At 42.6% G+C, this 23,813-nt stretch overlaps 1 protein-coding gene and 1 pseudogene across 1 annotated transcript in view; one reads left to right on the top strand and one right to left on the bottom strand.

Annotated features, from left to right (window-relative positions):
- Window positions 1-6,532: 6,532 nt before the first annotated feature.
- On the bottom strand, window positions 6,533-10,216 carry LOC121149434 (annotated as a pseudogene).
- A 669-nt stretch (window positions 10,217-10,885) lies between these two features.
- The window catches only part of MIPOL1 (mirror-image polydactyly 1), a 261,334-nt gene continuing 248,406 nt past the window's right edge, over window positions 10,886-23,813 (top strand). Inside the window, exon 1 of the mRNA XM_040969560.1 lies at window positions 10,886-10,957. The gene's annotated coding sequence lies outside the window, so the exon portion shown is untranslated. The remainder of the gene's footprint in view (window positions 10,958-23,813) is intronic.

Raw genomic sequence — 23,813 nt, 5'->3', positions numbered from 1 at the left:
TTTACAAACTGCCTTCAGCAGGTAGAAATTATATATATAACAAAAAGAAATATATATAATTTTAAAATATATATATTTAAATATATAAATATAGATTTTAAATATATATACATCTATATATATATATTTCTTTTTGGTTCACATTGAAGGTAGGCTTTGCTGAACAGGAGCGTTCCCAGAAAAGGAGCCATCATCCCACCTAATAGATTGTATTACAACAGTCATTGAATGCCATGCCAGGAACCAGGCTAAGCACTTTGTAGTTCATCATCACATTCACACTACCCTTGTTGCAGGAGGAAATTCTGGCACTAAGATAAAGTGACTTATCTGAACCCACCCTGAGAATCTGCTTATCTTTTGAGCCTGACTATGTTCTACTTAGGAGCTTCCTTTCTAAATTGTTGACTGTTATTTTATCATCTAATTTTTAATTCGTTGTTTCTTCTGATACATGAAAAAAAAAAAAAAGAATCAGGGATGCAAAATTATTCCAAGTAAGGAGCCTGCAACATTCTTGATTTTAACGATCAACAAATTAATGATCTGGACCAGGAATATACTCAGGTCTAAGTCAGAAAAGCACTAACTTCAGTGCCGTTTACAGTGTATATATAAATAATGTGGATTATCTGTTGTCTAAGTCAGGGTTTCTCAACAGTAATACTGCTGATGTTTGATGATAGATAACTATTTGTTGATGAAGGCTGATGTGTGTTGTTAGACTTTTAGCAATATGTTTGGCCTCTACATAGCAGATGCAAGTAACAACTCCTTTCCCAGACATCCAAAAATGTCTCTGCACATCGCCAAATGTGCCCTGAGGTGTCAAATGTCTCCTAACTAAAAACCATTGGCCTAAGGTAAAGAGATAAAAATACGGTCTATTTAATTTCCAAGAATCATAGAATGATAGGCTAGAAAGGGAGTTTTAATCCTTTACCTGCCTGAAGTCACCAAGTGCTTTCTAACATCTATGGAGCAGAATCGAATCTCTTAGAAATAGGTCAAATGATCCCACATAATTTGAAGTTTGGTTGCTTTGCAGGGTTATTTCCTAATGCTTTTCTTGTCACACACCACTTCTCACTGGGAGGAATTCCTCTGAACATCACAAGCATGCGTCCATCTTTGCATTGGCTTTTCCTTGCATCAGGAATGTTCTTTTCCTAGAAAGCTGCATGGCTTTGATTCACTTTTCTTAGGTCTCAGCAGAAATATTACTTTAAAGGTAAATTTCCCAACTTTTCTTCTTTTATATAACCTGATTTGTTTTTCTTCATTGCTGTTTCAGAACCTGGATATATTCTAATCTCATGTGTATAACCTGTGGTTTTTTTTTTTTTCTTCTTCTTGAATATGAAGTACGTATGAAAGCAATAAAAAATGCTGCGTATCATACAGAAAGCTTTAATAAATATTAATTTAGTGAATGAATCAGTCATCACACGGATGTTAACTAATCCCCTCCCACTTTTCCCTCTTCCCTTCCCAAGCAAATACTAACAATCCTGCTATCTGGATTTTCCTATTTTGTAATTCTTAATTTTTTTTATTGATTTTACAAGAGTTACAGAGAGGAAGAAAGACAGAGATCTTCCATCTGCTGGCTTACTCTTCAGAGGGCTGCAGCCAGCAGCCAGGAGCTTCCTACTGGGTTCCTGCCCTTCCCAATATTAAATGTAATTCAGCATTTAATATTCACTGTTACATTCACAACGACTTTTTCAGCCCTCACACATACGAAAGAACAATACAGAATTTGCCTAACTAACTTATTTCACTTAACATACTGTCTTCTGGTTCCATACATTTTTTTTCTGCAAATGATATAAAAATACTCTGTGCATTCTGATAGTGCCTCTTCTTGTCATGAGACTGGACTAGAGTCTCACCCTTGTGACTTCACTTAATCCCAATTAGCTACTTACAAACCCCATTTTAAAATATAATCACATTGGGATTAGGACATCAACATGTGAATTTGGAGCATTTTATGGGCAGGCACAGTTTGTTCCATAACAGGATCATGTCTTTTATTATAAATGTGGAAACATTTTGGCCATTTTTAATATGATCTTTCTTTTAGTTTCTACATCTCTTTTCCTCCATGGAATTGCTGTAATGCACATAATGACATGTTTGATGGAATCCCATAGATCTCTTTGGCACTATTCATTTTATAAAAAGATTTATTTATTTGAAATGTCAGCTTACAAGTACACAGAAAGAGAGATCAATTTTCCACCCACTAGTTCACAAAGTCCACAGTGGCCACAAAGACCATGGCTGGGCCAGGCTAAATCCAGGGTGAACAACTACATTCTGTCTCACATGTGGGCGGTGGGGGCCCAAGTACCTCAACCATTGTTAGCAGGGAACCAGATTGGAAATGGAATTGCCAGTACTCAAAACTGTCATTCACATGAGATGCCAGCATCACAGGTGGCTTAACCTGATGCACAATAACACCAGCCCAGGCCCAGCTCTGTTCCTTTATCTGCATTCTTTCTCCTTTCTGCTCCTCAAATGGGCAATTTCAATGGCCAATATTCAAATATGCTGATTGTTTCTTCTTATATGTTTAAATCTTGCATTGTAAGGAGCATTAAAAAGTTAATGGAAAAAATGTGTATTATGAAAAAACTATACAAGTTTCAATGTTACGACAAAAATAAGGTTTTTATGTATTTTGAAGGGGAGAGAGTGCTCCCCACCTACTAGTTTGCTCCTCAAATGCCCACAATACCCAGGGGCTGTGTAAGACTGAATTAGGAACTCAATCCAGGTTTCCTGTGTGGGTGGCAAGAATCTAATACTTTGGCTATCAACTGCCTCCAGAGGCAGGCTCCCAGAGTAGACACATAGCAAGAAGTTATAAAGAGGAACTGAATGGAGGTTTGAACCCAGCCACGACAAAATATAGCATCTAAACCACTATGCCAAACACCCACTCCTAAAATTATTTCCATTTCCCATGCACTTTTGGAGGTAGCGTTACACTGATGCATCCTGAATCCATTCTAGGCCTTTCCCTGAACTCCATTCTCTGAGCTTATTTCACATTTCCATTCACTTTCTTGCCCCCTGATTAAAATATGCATATGTCTCTCTGAAAGACACTTGGTTCTCTACAACTCTCTCAAGCATAGTCTTCATCTTCCATCTTTGATTTCTTGTTGATACTTTGGGACCATTTCTTTATTTTTAATTGCTTTTCAATAAATACTTAAATTAGCAAATGAAAGTTGTATACCTTTATCATATACAGCAGCTTTTTTTAAACGCACACACCATGGAATGACTACACTGAACTAACAATATAGGCATTATTCCACATACTTTTAATTTTCTTCTGAAATTCCTTAAGATCTTCTCTGTTAGCAATTTTCAACAATACAGTACATTGCTATTAACTATGGTCATCACTTTGTTCAATAGGTCTCTTGAACTTATTCCTGGTCATTGAAATTTTGCATTTTGTAACCAACATCCTCCCATTTGCTTCATTTGATTATTGCTTTATTTATTTAAAATAAATCTACTTCTTTTGAACTCATAACTTCATATTGTTATATTACCATTTCTCCTATGTGTCTACATGAAACTAGTTCTTGGTGAATGATCAGACTATGCTATCAAGAACTGTGAAGGACTTGAAATTGTAACTTACTGATAAACTAACATGCTACACCGCTACAGTTTCACGGACATTGGCATAAGATATGAGACTTCTGAATCACAGAAAAAGGATTTTATTAACTCAACATGCAGTAGGCATTATGATTCTAATCACTTCCACTTGCTCTCATATTCCACGGGGCAAGGAAATTCATACTGTATACAGTGGGTTGTGTCAGAACTAAGGAATCCTGGTCTGGAGAAACATTGTAGCTTGTAGAGGATATGCTAGGAAAAATTGCTCAATCTTTTCCTCACAGTAAGGCCTTTTCTTAATTAGACTAGTCAAGAAACAAAGTTTCCCTCTACACTGGAAGGAAACATCTCTGTCTTCAAAGCTATTTGTTACACAATTATACTAGAAAAGAGAGTCCGAAAGGAAAGTTGTCAGAATGAAAAGAGGCTCATAGAGAATTTTCTCCCCCAAGATCTGGCCCTCACCTGCATCATCCTTACCTGCTTGCTGACTTGCTTTTGTATCTGGATCTTGCCATCGGCATGGGAGCAGCATCTCTAAAATACTGATTTTTTTAGTTTAAGCATTTCCACTTTGATCATCACTTCTTGCCCTTCCAGCATATCTATAGGCACAGCACAAGGATTCTTCAATCTTGTCAGGTATTCAAATACATAGGTCTCACTATTTCTCATTATTCATCTACTCTACCCACTTTTCGCTTCTATCACAACAGAATGTACAGCCAGAGCTGGCATTGTTTCACAGTGGTTTGAACCACTGCCTGGAACACCAGCATCACATGTGAACACTGCATTAGCGTCTCAGCTGTTGTGTTTCTGATCCCAGGCAAATGTGCGTGGGAAGGCAGAAAGCGGCAGTCAAGTACTTGGGCCCTGCCACACATTTGACAAATCAGGATGGAGTGCTAGGCTCCTGGCTTCAATCTCACCCAGCCCTGGCTGAAGTGACCACTTAGGGAGTGAGTCAGCAGATGGAAGATCTCTTTCTCTCAATCTCTGTCTTTCCCCTCTCTAATTTGTTCAAATAAATAAATAATATATAATCTTTTAAGCAAGCTCTTTAAAATGTCCTAAATTTGCTGTTCCTGTTTCCCATTGTTGTCTTGAAAACAGCATAATTCTTTTAAAATTAAATTATCTTTATGTCTTTAGTAGACTTAAATACTTCTAGAGAAAATGATATTTGATGTAATTATGAGAACTTCAAATTGCTACCAGGCATATCTATCTACTCACTAAGGAAGATCTCATCCCACTAAGATTTCCATTATACAACTTCACATTTCTTCTCAAATTCTCACCTCTGTTTAATTTAATATTCCATTCATTAAGGTTGTCTCTTGTATCATTAATCAGTCTGACGGAATTTATCAGGACATTCCTGATCTTCTCATCTTCAATCACCATATATTTGCATATTTTACTTTATTTTCTGCCTGTTATAATGTGGAAAACTACATGATACTATCAAAGAACTATCCCAGGTAGACAACATAAGACCAAATATATATCATTCCTTTTATATTAAATATCTAAAATAGATAAATCCATCAAGGGGAAAATAACTTTCTGGTTGCCAGGAGGTGGGGACAAGAAGGATTGCCATGAGTGATAACTGCTCAGTGGGTAGAAGGTTTCTTTGGGGATGTCAATTTAGTAACAGAGATTCAGTAATGACAATACAGAAGGATTATAAATTATAAATCCAGGATATGCATTCCATAGCATACCAAGGATACTTATGTGAATACTGAGGCAAAGGGAAATTTATAAAACAAAAACATTGTTTTTAGGGGCTTATCACAAGGAGATGATGTTTGTTCCTTAGTGGAGACTATGTATCAAGCAAGTCTTCTTATAAATCTGGCAAGCTATCCTGTGACTCATGTAGCAAGCCGCAGTACAGTCTGGAAAGTCCTTGGAAAAAGCCTTTAAAAAAAGATTTATTTTTACTTAAAAGGCAGAGTTACAGAGAGAGAGAGAAAAATACTTTCCACATGCTGGTTCACTCCACAAATGGCCACAACAACCAGAGGTGAGCTGATCTGAAACCAAGAGCCAAGACCTTATTTTGGATTTCCCAGGTGGGTGCAGGATCCCAAACACTTGAGCCATCCTCAGCTACTTTCCCAGGCCATAAACAGAGAGCTGGATCAGAAGTGGAGTTGTTGGTATACGAACTAGCACCCATATGGGATGCTGGCACTTGAGGGTGGAGGGTTAGCCTATTGAGCCATGGCACTGACTGAAAAAAGCTCCTTTTTTTTAGGAATATGTATGTAAGAGTCCTTTAGCCCTTTGTAATAGTTTTTAATCATAGACATATGTGCACGAGCGCTGTCCTATGTAACATTTCCACTTGACAGAAGTGGGTTTGACATAAGTGATTTCATTTTGATTCAGGCCACTTTCTTTTTTTTTAAGATTTATTTTTTTATTGGAAAGGCAGATATACAGAGAGGAGAGACAGAGAGGAAGCTCTTCCATCCGATGATTCACTCCCCAAGTGAGCGCAACGGGCCGATGCTATGCCTATCCGAAGCCAGGAGCCTCTTCCGGGTCTCCCACACGGGTGCAGGGTCCCAAAGCCTTGGGCCGTCCTCGACTGCTTTCCCAGGCCACAGGCAGAGAGCTGGAAGGGAAGCGGGGCTGCCGGGATTAGAACCGGCGCCCATATGGGATCCCGGGCGTGCAAGGCGAGGACCTTAACCACTTGCGCCACCGCGCTGGGCCCGATTCAGGCCACTTTCATAGGGGGGGTGAAACGAGACGAAGATGGTGATAGCAAAACACTGTGAATATATTAAATGGCACCACATTTTTCATTTAAAAATGGTTACTTTTGTGATGAAAATTTCATCTCAATAAAGAGTCACCTACTGTAGTTCTCGCCTGGTCCAGAAAATCCTCTAGACTCCTGCCTATAAATACCCATTCTACTGGGGTGGTCCTGTTGGAATGAACTCTGCATTGACTATATTGACTTGAAGCCTGGCTGTAGGATCCAGTTGGTAGGGGTCAGGGAGAGGGAGGGGGAAGAGAAGAGCAGATAGATAACTAATGGGAGGCTGCTGTCCATAGCTGCCTTGTTGACCATAGCTACTCTGCTGACCATAGCTGATCAGCTGCTCATAGTGTTGAGCTGAGAGTAACTTGTGGCCATAACTAGTCACTGTGAAGAGTAGCTTTTATATTAGGGTCGTGGTCAGTGACTGGCTGCATGGGGAAGCTCCCCGACACTGCGACACTGCGGATAACTGGATAACTGTAGTTACTTTGTCCCTATCGTAAGCTGGGCTGGTTGTAGCCTGCAATGTTAGACTGGGGTTGATTAGTTTCTGCTGGCTTGTTTCCATCCTGTGGTCTCGCAGGTGCAGTGGCTGCTGACTGCTGCCCATAGGCTAGATAAGCAGGCTGAGTGTCATATGCAGACTGACCTGCATAGGAAGCATTAAATACACTGGATTTGGTACGACTGATGAATTAACATTGATACATAGGAAAGGTAGATTTACAGAGAGAAAGATCTTCCATTTGCTGTTTCACTCCCCAAATAGCGACAATGGCCAGAGCTGACCTGATCCAAATCCAGAAACCAGGAGCTTCTTCCAGTTCTCCCATGTGGGACAGGGTCCCAAGGCTTTTGATCATCCTCTGCTGCTTACCCAGACCACAGTTAGAGAGCTAAAAAGGAAGTGGAGCAGCTGGGACACGAACCGGCACCCATATGAGATCCCAGTGAGTGTAAGGCGAGGATTTAGCTACTAGGCCATCTCTCTAGGCCCTAGATACTGGTTTTTAAAAATGAATCACAGACCTAAATATAAAACACAAAAACCCAGTGCTCACTTTGGCAGCACATATACTAAAACACAAAACCCCAAGACTTCTATATAAAACAGAATATAGGGAGTATTGGATTTGACTGTGAGTTTTAAAACACAATACCAAAAGCATTTCCATGAATGAAAGAAATCAGTAAGTTGTACTTGCTTTGAAATTGATAGTAGAGAGTTAAGACACAGAATGGGACAGTATTACCAAAACATATATCTGATAAAGGATATGTACTACACTACCCCAAAATATCTTATAACTAAAAATAAGAAAACAACTATTATTAGCTGGTTTCATTCCTAAATGCTCACAACAGCCAGAGCCGGGCCAAACTAAAGCCAGGAACCAGGAGCACTTTGGGGTGTGCCATTTAATAGCTAGAACCCATGGCTTAAACCATCATCATCTGCTTCTCCCCAGTTGCATTAGCAGGAAGCTAGAAGTGTAGTAGGCAGGGTTCAAAACTAGGACTCCAGTATGGGACATAGAGAAATCAAGCAGTAGCTTAACAATACTGAGCCACAACTCTCAACCTTAAATTTTTTTCCATGTTTATCTATTTGAAAAGCACAGTTACAGAGATGCAGGGAGAGAGAGAGAGAGAGAGAGAGAGAGAGAGAGAGAGAGAGAGAGAGAGATTCACCTGGTCTCCTCCATCTTCTGCTTTCCCAGGTGTATTAGCAAAGGCAGCTGGACCACAAGCCAGTCCAAACTTATAATCCCATTTTCCAAAAAATAATATCTATGATAATCTGTTTGAGAAAAGCAAAGAAAGCTCTACCTTCTCTCATATCAGCTGATAGTTAGCAGGATGGAAAACAAAGAAGTGCATACATGACTCAAGGCAGCGGGAGAAGGGAACAGGGAAACAGCTAAGCACTAAGTGCTTTGCCTTAGGTGAAACTCAAACTGTAGCTGGGAAGGATTTGGCCTAATGTCTGAACTTATTTGCATATAAAAGGGGAGAAAGAGCAGGCTGGAGGGAAGATACAGCACTGAAAGAAAACGGGTTTGTGTTTACCCTAGAGACTTCAAGAAAGCAGATAATGAGCTTTGAAACACGAGGAATAAGTGAATCACAGTCACTTTCTCTAGCTATTTATTATACTGACTCACTTGGTTTTTTTTTTTTTTATCTTCTCAGTGTTGTAGTCATCTCTGTGCTCCACCATACCATTCCCCCCACCCCCCACCGAATACTTCCTCCCTTTATTCAGTTCCAAGCTAAAAAAAAAAAAAATTCCTTTCCTCCTATCTAGTTGAAAGGCACAAATTCCCAGCAGTGGCTGTGGCAGGACGCAGTCAGGGGTTCTGAGGTGGATGGCAGTGAGTGGCCCCAGTACTTGAGACATCATCTGCGCAGGAGGAAGTGGGGTCCGAAGTTACTGGCCAGCCATGAACCGGACACTTTGATCTGGGCAGTGGGCTCCCAGGCCGCGGCTTCACTTTCTTCCCCACAGTGCCGGTCCCTGTCCTTTTTTTCACACATAACTTGGTTTGGCTACAAATTTTTGGACAAGCCGCTCTTCCTGATTTGACCGTCTATCTATCTGTAACAATACCCTCTTTTGTCTCATATCATCTTTATGCTACTTTCTGCCCATAAATATCTGATTCAATTCCTGATGTTAAATTTGCAACTAACTCCATCAGAACATTGTACATTATCATAGAACCAAAAATTTGTGCATAATCTATTTTACTCTCACAAATGCACATCATTTTCTGCTCCCTTTTAAAAAAGATTTATTTTATTGCAAAGTCAGATATAAAGAGAGGACGAGAGACAGAGAGGGGGAAATCTTCTGTCCAATGATTCACTCCCCAAGTGACTGCAATGGCTGGTGCTGCGCTAATCTGAAACCAGGAGCCAGGAGCTCTTCCAGATCTCCCACATGGGTGCAGGGTCCCAAGGCTTTGGTCAGTTCTCGACTGCTTTCCCAGGCCACAAGCAGGGAATTGGATGGAAAATGAGGCTGCCGGGGTTAGAACCGACTTCCATATGGAATCTTGGCATGTTCAAGGCGAAAACTTTAGCCACTAGGCTACTGTGCTGGGTTCTGAACCCTTCTTATATTTGCTTAATTTTACGTTCCTTTCATTAACATTAATCAGTAATCTAGGATCCCATCAACATTTCCTACTGTGCTTATTCTGAGTATGCATTGAAAAAAAAAATAACGGGGCCTAGAGTGGTGGCATAGCAAGTTAAGTCTACACCTGCAGCTCTGGCATCCCTTGGCAGTGCCTGTTTTAATCCTGGCTAACCCATTTGGGATCCAGCTCTCTGCTAATGCCCCTGGGAAAGCAGAAGAAAAAGGCCCAAGTGCTTACATCAGAAGCAGCTCCTGGCTGCTGGATTAGGCCTAGCCCAGCTCCACTTGGGGAGTGAATCAGTGGAAGGAAGACCTCTCTGCACCTTTCAAATAAGTAAAAATACATCTTTTAAATGAGAGACAAGGGCCAGGTTAAGCCATGTGTACTTCTTTAAGAAAATTACTGTGTTACTACTTATTATCCTGCACTCAATTGTGTGTTTGACACTCAGCATGGGCTCCCTACATATTCGGTGTCTGGAAAAAAAAAAAGGAGTTCAAATGATATTTATAAAAGTAATGTTTTTATAAATCCCATTTGAATTACTCATAGCTAATTATACTAATTCTAATTTCAACTCCGAGGTAGAAATTTGAGGCTCTAATTCCGGATGCTTCAACATGTTGTCTCAAAGCTCGTTCTTGGACGTCAGCACTTGGGTGTTTTTCCAGTACTTAGGTTCAAGAAAGTCACCGTCTCAGGCTCCACTCGGAAGCCGCCGTGGCCTCGATGAGGCACCGCATCCTCCACCCCGGGGATCGCTCCGGGAGGATCACGCGGCCCTCACGTCTCCCCTGCGCCCCATCCTTGCTCTCCCTGAAACTCCGAGCCCACTCAAAAAGCAAACAAAAAAAACCACAGCAGGGACCACGACGTCGCCGGGTCCCGTGAGGTCTCCACAGCGACGAGGCTGAGGCCGCCCGACGCACATTCAGCCTCGCGGTTTCCCTTGTCTAGCCACATCAGATTTTGTCCCCGTTCACGGTTTGCTCCTCCGGAGCGCCCGCTGTGGCCGCGCCCGCTGTGGCCGCCCCCTCACCGCGGCGCCGGCCTGCCTCCGCCTCGGCTCTTCCCGAAGCCCGCAGCTTCTCCTCACGCTCCCGCACGGCGTCCTCGCAGGCCCCGCCCCGCGGCCCGGCACGCGCATGCCCGGTGCGCGCCGCCCCGGCTCCCCGAAGGGCCTCGCGCGCGGCGGGCGGCGGGCGGCTGGCCGGCTCGCTCCCTCTCTCCCTCCGTCGCGCGCCGCGTCCCGCCGGCTGGTTTTGGGGGCGCGCGCAGTTCCGCGCGCCGGCGAGCCCCGCGCCCGGAGGCTCCGAGCGAGCGGCGATTGGCTGACGTGGTGGTGGCTGCGCCTCCGGACCGAGTGAGTGCGGGCGAGCTCACGCCGTGGGCTCGGGGAGGTGCGGGGGCGCATCTGAGGTCAACGAGTTGGCCGGGAAGGTCTGGACAGTCGGAGCAGGATAGGGGTGAGCACAGGGTGGGAATTGCAGCCTTGGAATTTCCGGCTTCGGGCTCCCCGAGGGGAGGGAAGGAGTCTGCACCCGGGGCGTGCTGGGCGCGCGCGGCCGCGAGGGACGGGGCTTCCTCACAGGTGGGCGTCGTGGGCTCCTCGGGGCACCGGCCGCCGGGCTGGGCGTGATTTCGGCGCTTTCACCTGTTTGCGGTGGATGACGGCGGCAGCTGCGGCTGAGCACTGATTCAGGGGTTCCGCTTTGGTTTTCTCTAGTCTCCGCGAGTTGGAAAGTTCTGGCTCTGCCTCTTTTCTTCCCCTGACAGAAATCACTTAGTGGGAGAGAGACTGTTACAATGAATAGGTTCCCCGTGTCGGTGAACCCACTTTCTCACCAACTAGAAGGTGACACCACCCAGCAGTATTTGAAGCACTATTTTATGCTCTGTGGATGAATGGAAAAACACAAATTAGCTGCATTACTAGACCGTGGTGGTAGGAAGAGACAACCTCCCACAGAACAGACTCTACAAAACTTCTTAGTGGATTAAAGTTTCTCAGTGGATTAAAACTCTGTGACAGTAGACAAAAGCCGATAGAAAAGATCTCACCACACCACACTGCCAGGAGGGTTTGTTTTGGGTCTGCTTCCTCTGGGATCTGGTATGGAACTGACCTGAAATGACAGTTATATAACCATTGGAGTACCCTTCGCAGCTGTATATCAATAAAATGAATGAAAACAAAGGTGATTGCTCTGTGCAGTGGACATGAAGCTATCGCATTGCAGAGTTTTGCAGAGGGCTCATGATGACAATCAGAAAGGTGACTGGGGGATGGACGCAGTTTTCCTTCATGGCGTTTATAGAAATCTGAAAGTGCTTGGGTCCTCCTGTACAGCTCGTTGGGTTTTCACAAAGTGTGCATCCCCCTGTATCCAGGATCTAGATCCTTCTAGAGCATTGCAGGGCATGCATCAGTCTTTGCAAGGGTAACAATGTGTCATGCCTTATGTATGGATGAGTTGCACCATCCTGTTAACAGTATCATACAGAATGTACTTCTTTGTGTCCAACATTTTATTTTGTTTAAAATTGTCTCTTTAATATTGTTTACATAGTTGAGAAGGATGCATGCCCATGTGGGCCTATGACTAGGGTGGGGAGATTTAAGTACTGGGGAAGACACATGTTTCAGTTTTTTTCAATATGTTCCCAGTGCCAGGTCTTGTGCCTGCCAGGAGTACTGTGGTCCAGCCTGATATATCTTGCACCTATTCCCAGCACTTGCCAGCTGGTGCTATGGCCTAGTTAGGCTTGTCTGCACCTTTTCTGGCTCTCATGAATACCAGTAAGTACAGTAACCTAGCCCTAGCTTCCAGATTAGCCCACTTCCAATCCCAGCTCTCATGCTTACCGCTGGGAGCAGCCGCCTAGCTAGGGGATCCCTAAAGTTCCTTAATCAGGCCTGTTCCCAACCCCAGGTCTTGCATGTGCCAGTAGATGCTGTGGCCCAGACTGAAATGACCTGTCCCCAGTCTTGGCACTCACTAGCAGGTGCTATAGCCCGGCTCAGCCTGGCCTGCCCCAGTCCCTGCTCTCACTAGATGGTACAACCACCTAGCCCACCCTGGCCCACCCCCAGCCCTCTTCTATTGCTATCCAGCTCAGCCTGGCGTGTACCTTGTCCTGACTCTCACTCATGCTAGTGTATGCTGTAGACTGACCCTGCCCAGTCACCCATAGACCTGTTTCACATGAATGTCAGTGGAATCTGTGGAAATAGACAAAAACTTCATTGTAGAATGAGGCTCAATTCCAAATGCTGGAAGAACAAATTGGGATTTATAGCTTAGGGGCAAGTTGGAGGTCAGTGCATGGAAAATAACAAGGTGAAAATCAAGGGGCAGGGGATTCTGGGTGAGCCAACAAGACCGAATTCTTCCTGAAGGCAGACCAAAGTTACCAGATACACAGGGTTGGGAAGTCCCTCCAAACTGACTTAAGTTTGTTGCTAAAATTGGGCAATGTGAACACAAACACAGAATTCCAAAGATCCGATCTGGGTGAGTAGAAGGTTTAGAGGAGATATATTAAAGTTTGATCTTTTAAAAAATGTATATTTGTTTTTATTGGAAAGGGAGATTGTACAGAGACAGAGAGAAAGATCTTCTGTTCGTTGATTACTCTCCAAGTGGCCTCAGTGACTGGAGCTGAGCCAACCCAAAGCCAGGAGCTTCTTCTAAGGCTCCCACATGGTGGAGGGTCCCAAGTCTTTGGGCTGCCCTCAATTGCCTTCCCAGGCCACAAGCAGGGAGCTGGATGGGAAGTGGAACAACCAGGATACAAACCTAGTGCCCATATGGGATCTCAGCAGTTGCAAGGCAAGGATTTTAGCTACTAGGCTACTGTGCTGGGCCCAAAAGCTTGATCTTTGTTATTGTAAGTATTAAGTTTTCTATTTCCTGACTGAGCATCTCAATGCTGACTCTCCTGATTACTGAGAAGTGTTATAAAGCTTTCAACTGTAATTATATGCTTGTTTTTTCTTTTCATCAGTTTTTATCTCAATATTTTGATGCTCTGTTGTAAATGCTAACATATTTAGAATTATTTATATTCAGTTCCTCAATTTTTATCTTTAAAGCACTTTTTTAGTGTTGGTAATATTTTTTATGTATTTTATTAATACAGCCATTTCTAACTGCTGTTGGTTACTATTAGCAACCTTTTTTGCACCATGATCTGTTATCCTAAATAATATCTGATTAGGAGAAAGTAATTTGTGGGTTATTCTCATTATGTATATGTTTTGCTATTTATTGCTTTAAATGAAATTTTGATTGTAGGAAATATTGTCTTATTAGATCCTGTAATTTTCTGTAAAGGTGCAGTAATGTAAGTGTTCATCACATAATTGAAAAAAAATACTTAGTTTCTTGGGTGCAATTTAAATTATGATTTCTTTTGGATATTATTTACATTTAAGTACTGACATGCTGTTTTGAATTTCAAACCATATGTATGTAGCCTAAACAAAATTTAAATATTCAATTTTGTAATTTGAATGAATTAATTCCTGTAGTATGGCAGATACCCTATTTAAGCAGCAGATCTAGAAACGAATTAATACTTTTATACTTTATTATCTTTTAACTTTAATATAAATTGAGGCCATTTCCTTAATTTATGTCCAACAGCTTATTGCCAGCATGTGAACTACAGATATTATGTGTTATAGCTCATGATATCCCAAAGTAAAACATTTTATTCAGTGACATGAGCCAGCACAGTGGGCAAGATAATACTAAATCATTTGGGTATGTGCATTGTAATTTGGGAAATTCATACACAAAAATGCATTGTCAGACTTCTTTCTGATTCCTTAGTGATAAGAAACTGGGTTTAGAATTTCAACATTGATTTGTATTGATTTATTTCCTGCAGGTGATTAATTTGGGCCTTATTTTTATTTGAACTGTATGTACTTATCTTTAAATGCTTATATTTTATTTGGTAACCATTTAGAATTAAAATCTTGGAAATATTTTGTCATGTTTAGTAGCTGATAGTGATTGAAGTTCATAGTGTACAAGTAAATATGTTTTAGAAACTAGGGCCCAGCATGATGGCCCCTCTGGCTGATCCTCCACCTCTAAGCACCAGGGTTTCATTTGGGCACCAGTTCATGTCCTGGCTGCTCCATTTCCTGTCCAACCTCCTGCTTGTGGCCTGGGAAAGCAGAGGATGGCTCAAGTTCTTGGCCCTTGACAACTGTGTGGGAGACCTGGAAGAGGCTTCTGGCTCCTGGCTTTAGTTCTGGCTGTTGCAGCACTTAGGGAGTGAAACCAGGGGATATAAGATCTTCCTCTCTTATCTCTCCTCTCTATAAATCTGCATTTCCAATAAAAATATTTAACAACTAGGTAATTGTTTTCTTTCTTTTTAATTAATTATTGGGAAAGTAGATTTACAGAGAGAAGGAGAGACAAAGAAAAAGATCATCTGTCCTCTGGTTCACTCTTCAAGTGACTGCAATGGCTGAAGCTGAATCTATCCGAAGCTAGGAACCAGGAGCTTCTTTCAGTCTCCCCTGATGGATGCAGGATCCCAAGGCCATGGTCCATCCTCTACTGTTTTCCCAGGTTATAAGCAGGGAGCTGGATGGGAAGTGGAGCAGCCAGGGCACAAACTGGCAACCATATGGAATGTTGGTGCCACAGGATGAAAGACTAGCCTGTTGCACTGTTGCACCAGCCCCGAAAATAATTTTTCTTAATTTTTTTTTTTTTACTAACATAGGCAGTTTTTATGAAAAGTAAAGTCTATATTATTAACTCTTCATGGATAAATTTAGACTACACTTTAACATATATGACATTTAGTATTGGTATGATTTTAAAAAGCTGTCAGAAGGATGTTGATTTTAGTAATCGTGACAAATATGATGGCATTGCCATCCAGTTGAATACTAACCATAAATGGTGGTTTGAGGAAAAATGCTTATGATATAATAGTTTGGTGAGAAAAATCAAGTATGTGTATAAATTGATCACAAATGAGTATATTATGACAGAAAGGACACACTGAGATTTTAAAAGCATTTTACATTTTTGTGGTTTGTAACGTATGATGATTTTACCATTCATTTTACTTTTATTTTAGTGTATTCTGGACATTTTCGAGAGGACGTAATGATTTGGGCAATGCCTAGAATATGTGTTTCTAAATTCAAGTTTGGCATTTGACATTAATATTAGATCAGTTCTGACTTTCAGTAGTTATTGTCTGAATGCAACCATGTGTTTGCATTTCTTAGAGAGTATAATGCTATATTTCAGTGTCTCCTAAATTAATTGTCAAGAAGATTTAAAAGCTAGTTATTATTTAGTGGGGCTGTCACTGTGGCACTGCAGGCTAATCTTCCATATGCTGGCATCCCATATGGGCATAGTTCAAGTTCTGGCTCCTTCACTTATAGTTTGGGAAAGCAGTGTTGGATGGCTCAAGTCCTTGGGCCCTGGCACCTAGGGAAGAAGCTCCTCACTCCCAGCTTTGAGTTAGCTCTGGTTGTTGCTGCTGTTTGGGGAGTGAACCAGCTGATGCAAGACCTTTCCTCTGCCTCTACTTCTCTGTCTGGGCCCAGCGTGATAGCGTAGTGGTTAAAGTCCTTGCTTTGCACATGCCAGGATCCCATATAGACGCCGATTCTAATCCTGGCAGCCTCGCTTCCCATCCAGCTCCCTGTTGTGGCCTGGGAAAGTAGTCCAGATGGCCCATAGCTTTGGGACCCTGCACCCATGTGGGAGACCCGGAAGAGGTTCTGGACTCCTGGCTTCAGATTAGCTCAGCTCCAGCCGTTGCGGTCACTTGGGGAGTGAACCATCGAATGGAAGATCTTCCTTTCTGTGTCTCCTCCTCTGTATATCTACCTTTCTAATAAAAATAAACATTTTTAAAATAAAATAAAATAAAAAATCTGCCTTGCACATAAAAATAAATCTTAAAAAATTAATTGTTTCCTTTCTATTTTTGAGGCTAAAAAAATGGCCAGTAACTGTCTCAGATCACTTGGATGTATTACATTGTTCCTCTTCTACATTAGTCATATACTAGATATACTGAAATCTGAGGCAGTGTAACTTTAGAAGATTTGTTTAGCTGCATGTTTGAAGGTTCAAGTCTGAAGCTAGCCTCACTGGATTCTGATTAGGGTGCAGAAGAGCCATGACTAAGTTTGTGCAAAGGAAGGATCCTATTGGTAGCTAGGAGGCGGAGAGACTGGGCCTTCACTCAGGTTTTTGTTAACCACTCTCTCATGAGAACCACCTTCTAATGGCACAGGCCAATGTTTTAGGGAATTTGAAAAAATTCTAAAGGTTACACCACCTCCCAATAGTGCCAAAGTGGAGACCAAGCCTTTAACACATGGGCATTTAGGATACATTCAACGTGCAAAATAATACGCAAACCTATCACTTCCTATTTTCCTTTCCCAACTTTTACTGGGTTTTCTTCATTTGTTGCAAATGTGCCTTTCTTTCCTGCTAACTATGGGTTTCCAGTTTCTCCTTGACATATAAGGAACTTTTTTGCAAGTGTTTTAGGAGTTTGCCCAAAACCTTGATGCATCATTGAGGACCTTACATCACGCAGTGACAGGTGGTTGGTTTGAGGGAATCTCAGCTTTCAGTTTGCCTCCTGTTGTTTCTCTGCACTGCTATGTAAATGCTGTGTGTCATAAAGATTTTTTTTTTAAAAAAAGGTTTATTTATTTTTATTGGAAACGCGTATTTAGAGAGAAGAGGATAAATAGAAAGAAAGATTTTCCATCTGCTTGTTCATTCCCTGAATGGCAGCAATAGGCAGAGCTGAGCTGATCTGAAGCCAGAAGCCAGGAGTTTCCTCTGGATCTCCAACATGGGTGCAGGATCCCAAGGCTTTGGGCCATCCTCTACTGCTTTCCCAAGCTGAGAGTAGGGAGCTGGATGGGAAGTGGGGCAGCTAGGAAGGACATTTAACAGTACACAAATGGGCTCCTGGTGCTTGCAAGGGGAGGATTATCCGTTTGAGCCATTGTGCCAGGCCCTGTCATACAGGTTTTAAAGTTGCTGGTGTTGTAAAACTTCACCTAGTTTTGTGTTAAGTCTTTCGTGTATGAGCTTGGATTAGCTGTCTTAGGTTGGTGTAGGTATGATATGGGTAGTTTGAAAGACTATAATTCTGTTACTACAGTATTCCAATAATCCTCCCAGCTTTTTTTTAAAAAAAGTTAAATGTATTCAATTTAAAATTTCAAGTTATGTGTGGCTGCTCTACTTTCAGTCCAGCTTCCTGCTAATGCATGTGAGAAAACCGAAGATGACTCAAGTGCTTGGGGCCACCACTACCTGTTTGGGAAACTTGGCGTTCTAGACTCTTGACTTTGGCCCGCACCAGACCTTGCCATTGCAACTATTTGGCAAGTAAGCCTACAGAGTAAAGATCTCTCTCTCTTTTTTCTCTCTCTCTCTCTTCCCCCCCCGCCCCCTGCTTTTCAGATAGGTGAATGAATAAATGAAGGGCTAATAGTTACAGGAAGTAGCTACATCTACTTTGTTTTTATGAAGTTTGGCCCAGAGCTGCTTCTGTATGCATTTTTAAGTTTGGCCTTAGAGTGTGTACATATTAAATTTTAACTTGATGCACAGACTATCACCTATCTTGTAGCAGGTAGTTAAGTCTCAGAGAAATCATAGCAGTCAACTTTCCAACCATGTTAACGTAAGACAGATGTAATAAATAGGGCTGTTTCTGAACATTATTGTTTTTATTTTTTCTTTCGTTTATGCTACTTTGCTGTGTACTTCACTTTTTCTTCTTTACTCATAAATAGAACCTGCCCATGTGGTAGGGTGGCATATTCTGAACCATTTTTGTCCTAGACTTCAGCTTAATTTTAGAGTCACAAATAAAACCAATTAATATCTACAAAACTAGATTTGTCATTTTATCTTTAAAGTCATTCATTTATGCAATAAAAATCCAGTGATGGTATTTATTTTGGAGATTTTCCTGGTTTGTGAAATCTGCAATTTTTAAACAAAATTTTATTTTTGATGATGTTTACATAGTTGATTAGAGTGGGAAGAGTTGAGAATTACGGGAAAGTGGGTGAGACCATTGTTTCCACATTTTCTTTTTCTTCTTCCTATATCTGGAGGGAAGCAGAGGAGAAGGGGAGGAGCCTCCCAACCACCTCAGTACCTGAGGATGGGGAACGGCCACCAGATGTCATCCAAGGCCCCGATGTGGATAATGTTCTCAGGGCTCCGCTCAAGTGGTTTTGATAGTTCTGAAATGCTGTTGATCTTCCTGATCCAAGGATGAGGAAATCATGCCACAGTCTATTGGCTGACATAGTCTACCTTATAGTCTCCATTTGCGTAGATAATTGCTGCCAATGCTTGTCTGGGGTAGTGGATCAATTTGTTCTGCCCTCCTTCTGCTCTGCTCCCAAATGTCCTCTGCAATTCCCATAGACTGCCACATCCTCCTTGTGTTTCTGGACATGCTGTCCACTGCTCCATTTCAGCCACTGAGGAGGTCACATGTACTCCACGGTCAAGCCACAGGTCCTGCCACTTTCCCCATGGTTGGAGATCTGAGTCCAGTGGTTTAGTTGGTGTAGGGACCCTTAAAGCAATATCTTCTGAGGTGATCTCAGATCTGACTCTTGTGTGCTCCAGCCTGTATGGAGTCTGGCTCTTTCTGTCATCTACATCAGCCTATGCACACATTGGTAGTTTGCAAATGCTGGGTTAGTTCTGTCTCCAGCCCCAGTGGATGCTGTGGCCCAGCCCAATATTGCACACCATACACTTGGCCCTCATGTACACCAGCAGTGGGAGCTACAGCCTAGTTGGAATAACCCCCAATAACTCCCACCAGGCCCACCCACAGCCCTAGTTCCTGTGCTTGCCAGTAATGCAGCAGACTGGTCCAGTGTGTCCCACATCCCATTCAGCTCATGCACACATCAATGGGCATTGGAGCCTAGTCGATCCAACCAACCCAACTCTCCAGCCCACATTCATGCCAGCAGGTGCTATTGCTAGTCTAGCCAGGCCCTCACCCAGCCCTGGTTCTCATATTGACCAGTGGAAGTTGCAGTCCATCAGAAGGGTGCACACAGCTTCCCTACTGGTCCTACCCTCTGTCCTGGATCTTGCACTGTCCAGGTGGTTCTGCAATCTGCCTTGACAGGACTTGTCTCTAGTCCCAGCTTTTGCTAGCTGATGCTGCAGCAAAGCACAACCAGCCCGCACTGAAATCCAGGACAGTTCTTGTGTGTATCAGTGGTTGCTCTGACCCAGCTTGGCATAGCCCATCCCTTGTCCTGGCCTATGCCATCTGATGCTGCAGCCTGGCCTGTATTGGCCCTTCCCAGTCCCAGCTTTAGCTGGCAGGTGCTGCAGGCTAGCCCTGCCCAGTCTGCTTCCATCCCTGGCTCGTACCAACCAGTAGGTGTGACAGCCTAGCCAAGCATGCCTCACGCTCCAGTATGGCTCTTGCACGTGCTACTGTGCTAAAGTTTGGCCCTGCCTGGTCCACTTCCCTCCAGAACCAATCCACACACTTCTGACAGGTAGAGCTACCTTGTCCAGTCTAACCAACACCCAGGCCTGAATCACTTGCTGACCAACAGGATCTACATCCTGCCAGGGGAGTTTCTCATGTTCCCCTGCCAGGCCCACTCCCAGACCCAGACCTCATATGTGCCAGTGGGTGCTAGGCCTTTACCCTGCATAGTCTGCCCCCTCCATCCTGGCCTTCTTGTGAGCTGATGAATGTTATGGCCCAGCCTGTCCCATACCCTATTTTTGAGTGCACCTACTGGTACTGCATCCTGGACCAGCCTGGCCTATTCTTAACTCCAATACCCATGAGCATTGAGGGGGTTCCATGTTTGTTTCTTGCTCAATATGTCATTAACCCCAGCTCTTCAGCAAACCAGTAGATATTGTAGTTCCACAGTGGTAGACCCACATGACTCCTGCAGAATCTGCCCCCCCAGACCTGGTTCTCTCACGTGCTGGTTAGTGTCATGGCCTAGCCAATGTAACCCATCTCCTGTTCTGAAATTCACTGGTGGGTACTGTGATCTAGCCTTGCCAGGTAGACCCCAGCCCTCACTTTAGTGAGTGTCACTGTGTGTGGTCAGCAATGTTCCATGCTAAGTAGCCCAGCTCCGGTCTCTCTCATGGGTGTATACATCAGTCTGACCCAGAAAGGTCCACCACCTTCCCTCCTCTGAACTGCTTGATCTCAGTCACCTCACTTACCTGCAAGTACTGTGACCTTGTTGGTAGAAATCCCCCAGAAATCATTCCTCTCCTGCAACATACTCCCTCAACAGTCTTCCCACACATCCTCATGCCCCATTCCCTGAGCAATCCACAGTCCTCACAGGGGCACTGGCCTTCAAAGGGGTAAGGGCTCCAGCGCATGCTGGCCTGGGACCTTACCCCTCCACCCACCTACATGCAGGAGACCCAAAGCCTGGCCCAGCAGCATACTATGGCAACATAGGGCCTTTCCCTTCTACTTCCCCATCCAGCCATGGGACAATCTCAGGCCTGCTCTGGCAGTCCCCTCCTCTCGTGCTAGTCCCTGCATGGCATGGCAGCTTCATCTCCGCAAGGCAGAACTGTCTTGCAATTCTAAATGTTGGAATTGTGAAATGATTTCTAGTGGGCTAAATGAAGATGTCAGTAGAATGTACCCTTCTGTAGATCCACAGGAAGATCTGTTTATTGCCTTTTCCTGCCTCTCAGAGATTTCCTTCTGTTCAAATGAAAGGTGCACTTTAACAAAGAGCTGATCAATTAACATTTTATAATCTGTTCATCTATGCAGTTCTTTGAAGTTTTTTCAGTGTAGTTGATTTTTTTCATCCAACCAGTGTGGTCACTGTCTCTTACCTTTCATCACATCTCTGGTTTGGAAATGGTAGTGGAGCAGAATGGAAGCATTTCCAGCTGTAACACATGAAAAGAGAGAGATGGAGCACGCATGCACACTTTCAGAAGAGGAGATGGGATGAGCTTAGGGTTAGAGTACATTAAGCCATCACAGAATCCATGTTGATATACGTTCCTACAGGAAGGAGGAGAAGTAGTGGTCTCTTAACGTTGCATATTAGAATAGTAGCCATCATCACAGGCAAACCATAGCAGAAATCACAACTCCAGTGAAAGGATTTGGGAGCTGTGAGAGCAGAAGTGCCTGAAACCGACTTGTAAAGCTTCTACTGGCCTTGTAATGGCCGTAATTCCACAGAGCAAGTGGGAAGAAAGCTAGGAAATGTAGGTTTTCTGCACATCAGAATATGGGAATTGCTGTTGTGATAAGCCAGTGGGCTTTAGGATTCAGAAGGGGAAGAGACAGAGGAAGGAGGGGTGTTTCATCTTCTGTGTTACCCTGTGGAGTGGTTAACGGTCCTGACATTACTCTGTGATGCTTGAGCTTGGGCTGTTGCTGCTCATTTCTGACTTAACCAAAGCTTAATATACTTAAATGTAGTTAAATTCTATTTGTAAAATATGGAGCTTATAGTTAATAACAATATATTTTTGAAAATTGCCATTTTTTTCACACATAAAACTGAGAACATGTGAACTAATATATATTAGGTGGTTTAGCCATCCTACTATATATATCTTACATATGTATATTTAAAAACATGTAAGCATTTAATGTATGCGTTTTAAAATAACCTATTATACACGATAAATGTATACTATTTTTATTTTTGAGATAAATATCTGTATCTATTGTAACAGATAATAAGAGTTATAAATTTTGTATTAAATTTTTGATATTTATTTATTATTTGAAAGGCAGAGTTACAGAGATTGAGAGGGAGAGACAGCGAGATCTTCCATCTGCTGGTTCATTGCCCAAATGGCTATAACCGCTGGAACTGAACTGATCCAAAGCCAGGAGCTTTTTCCGGGTCCCCCACATAGGTGCAGGGGCCCAAGCAGTTGGCCCATATTTTGCTGCTTTCCAAGGCACATTAGCAGGGAGCTGGATTGTAATTGGAATAAGTGAAATAAGTTGGATCAGAAGTAGAGCACACATATGTGATACCGGCACCACAGGTGAAGGCTTAGGATATTGTGTCACAGCTCAACCCCTAAATTTTTTTTTGAATTACATTAAAAAAATTTATTAGGAAAGTTTGTAGTGTGTAGAAACCTCCTGGAATTTAGCATGTCTCCCTAGCTGTATGTTATCATGACCACAGGGCCTGTAAAGAATTTTACATTGGCATCTATCTGCCTCGTTTTGCTCCATATCTATATCCTTGCAGCTTTGAGGTACTTTGTTCTCTTGTTTAAAGGAACAATGTGCGGGGCAGGTAGTTTGCACAGCAGTAGAGTGCTGCTTAGGGAACCTGCATACCGTATTGGAGAACTGACTTGAAGTCTGAGAACGGGACCCTCTGGGGGCTTCTGGCTAATGTGTACTCTGGGGGGCAACAGGTGATGGTTTGGGTCTTTGGGACTCTTCAATTCCCATAGCAGACCTGCCTTGAGTTTCTGGCTCGTAAGTTGGCCACAGCTGTTGCGTTCATTTGGGGGAGTGAGTCTGCAACTGGGAGCTTTCCTTCTTTCTCTGCCTTTCAAGTAAATAAAATATAAACAATTTTAAAAATAAAAGCAATAGTGTGAATACGAAGTTTTTTTCTTTTGAGGAATTAGCTGCCACAATTCTTTCTCCTATGGAAGAATTTGTTAGAAATTGTTGAGGAAATCCCAAGTATTTAAAAATGCCACATGAAATGTTTTGATCATAATTGATTGGGAAATGTGAATAATTACATGTCGTAAGTGAAAAGCAAGCTTTGCTAAAGGTCACTTGTTACATTCACTGCAAAATTAGTACACAGAATTGCGAAGTGTGCTTTGGGCGTGATAACGTATTTCTCCACTAGATGGAGCTGTGTGCTAATGACACTGCTGTGACAGACAAGTGCTTGTATCAGATTACAGTTAAATAAAACAATATTTTAATATTAAATAATCGTATGATGATAGGTAAAAAGTTATATTTTAACTTTAATGTTTATACAAGATTTTATTTGCACATCATCTGTGGAGGCAGGCTGATGCTTATAAATCTATATTAAAAAAATAAATTATAAGAAAAAGAATAAGTTTCTATTTCTATATCTTTATATTTCCAGTCAGTACCCTAGTGAAACAGAATTTGTTTTAAAATTT

This window comes from Ochotona curzoniae, unplaced genomic scaffold (assembly GCF_017591425.1).
Source record: "Ochotona curzoniae isolate NIBS_2020 unplaced genomic scaffold, NIBS_Ocur_1.0 scaffold_4701, whole genome shotgun sequence".
Lineage (NCBI taxonomy): Eukaryota > Metazoa > Chordata > Mammalia > Lagomorpha > Ochotonidae > Ochotona > Ochotona curzoniae.
The sequence above is the reverse complement of the archived record's forward strand: the minus strand, read 5'-3'. Positions and strand labels throughout refer to the sequence as shown.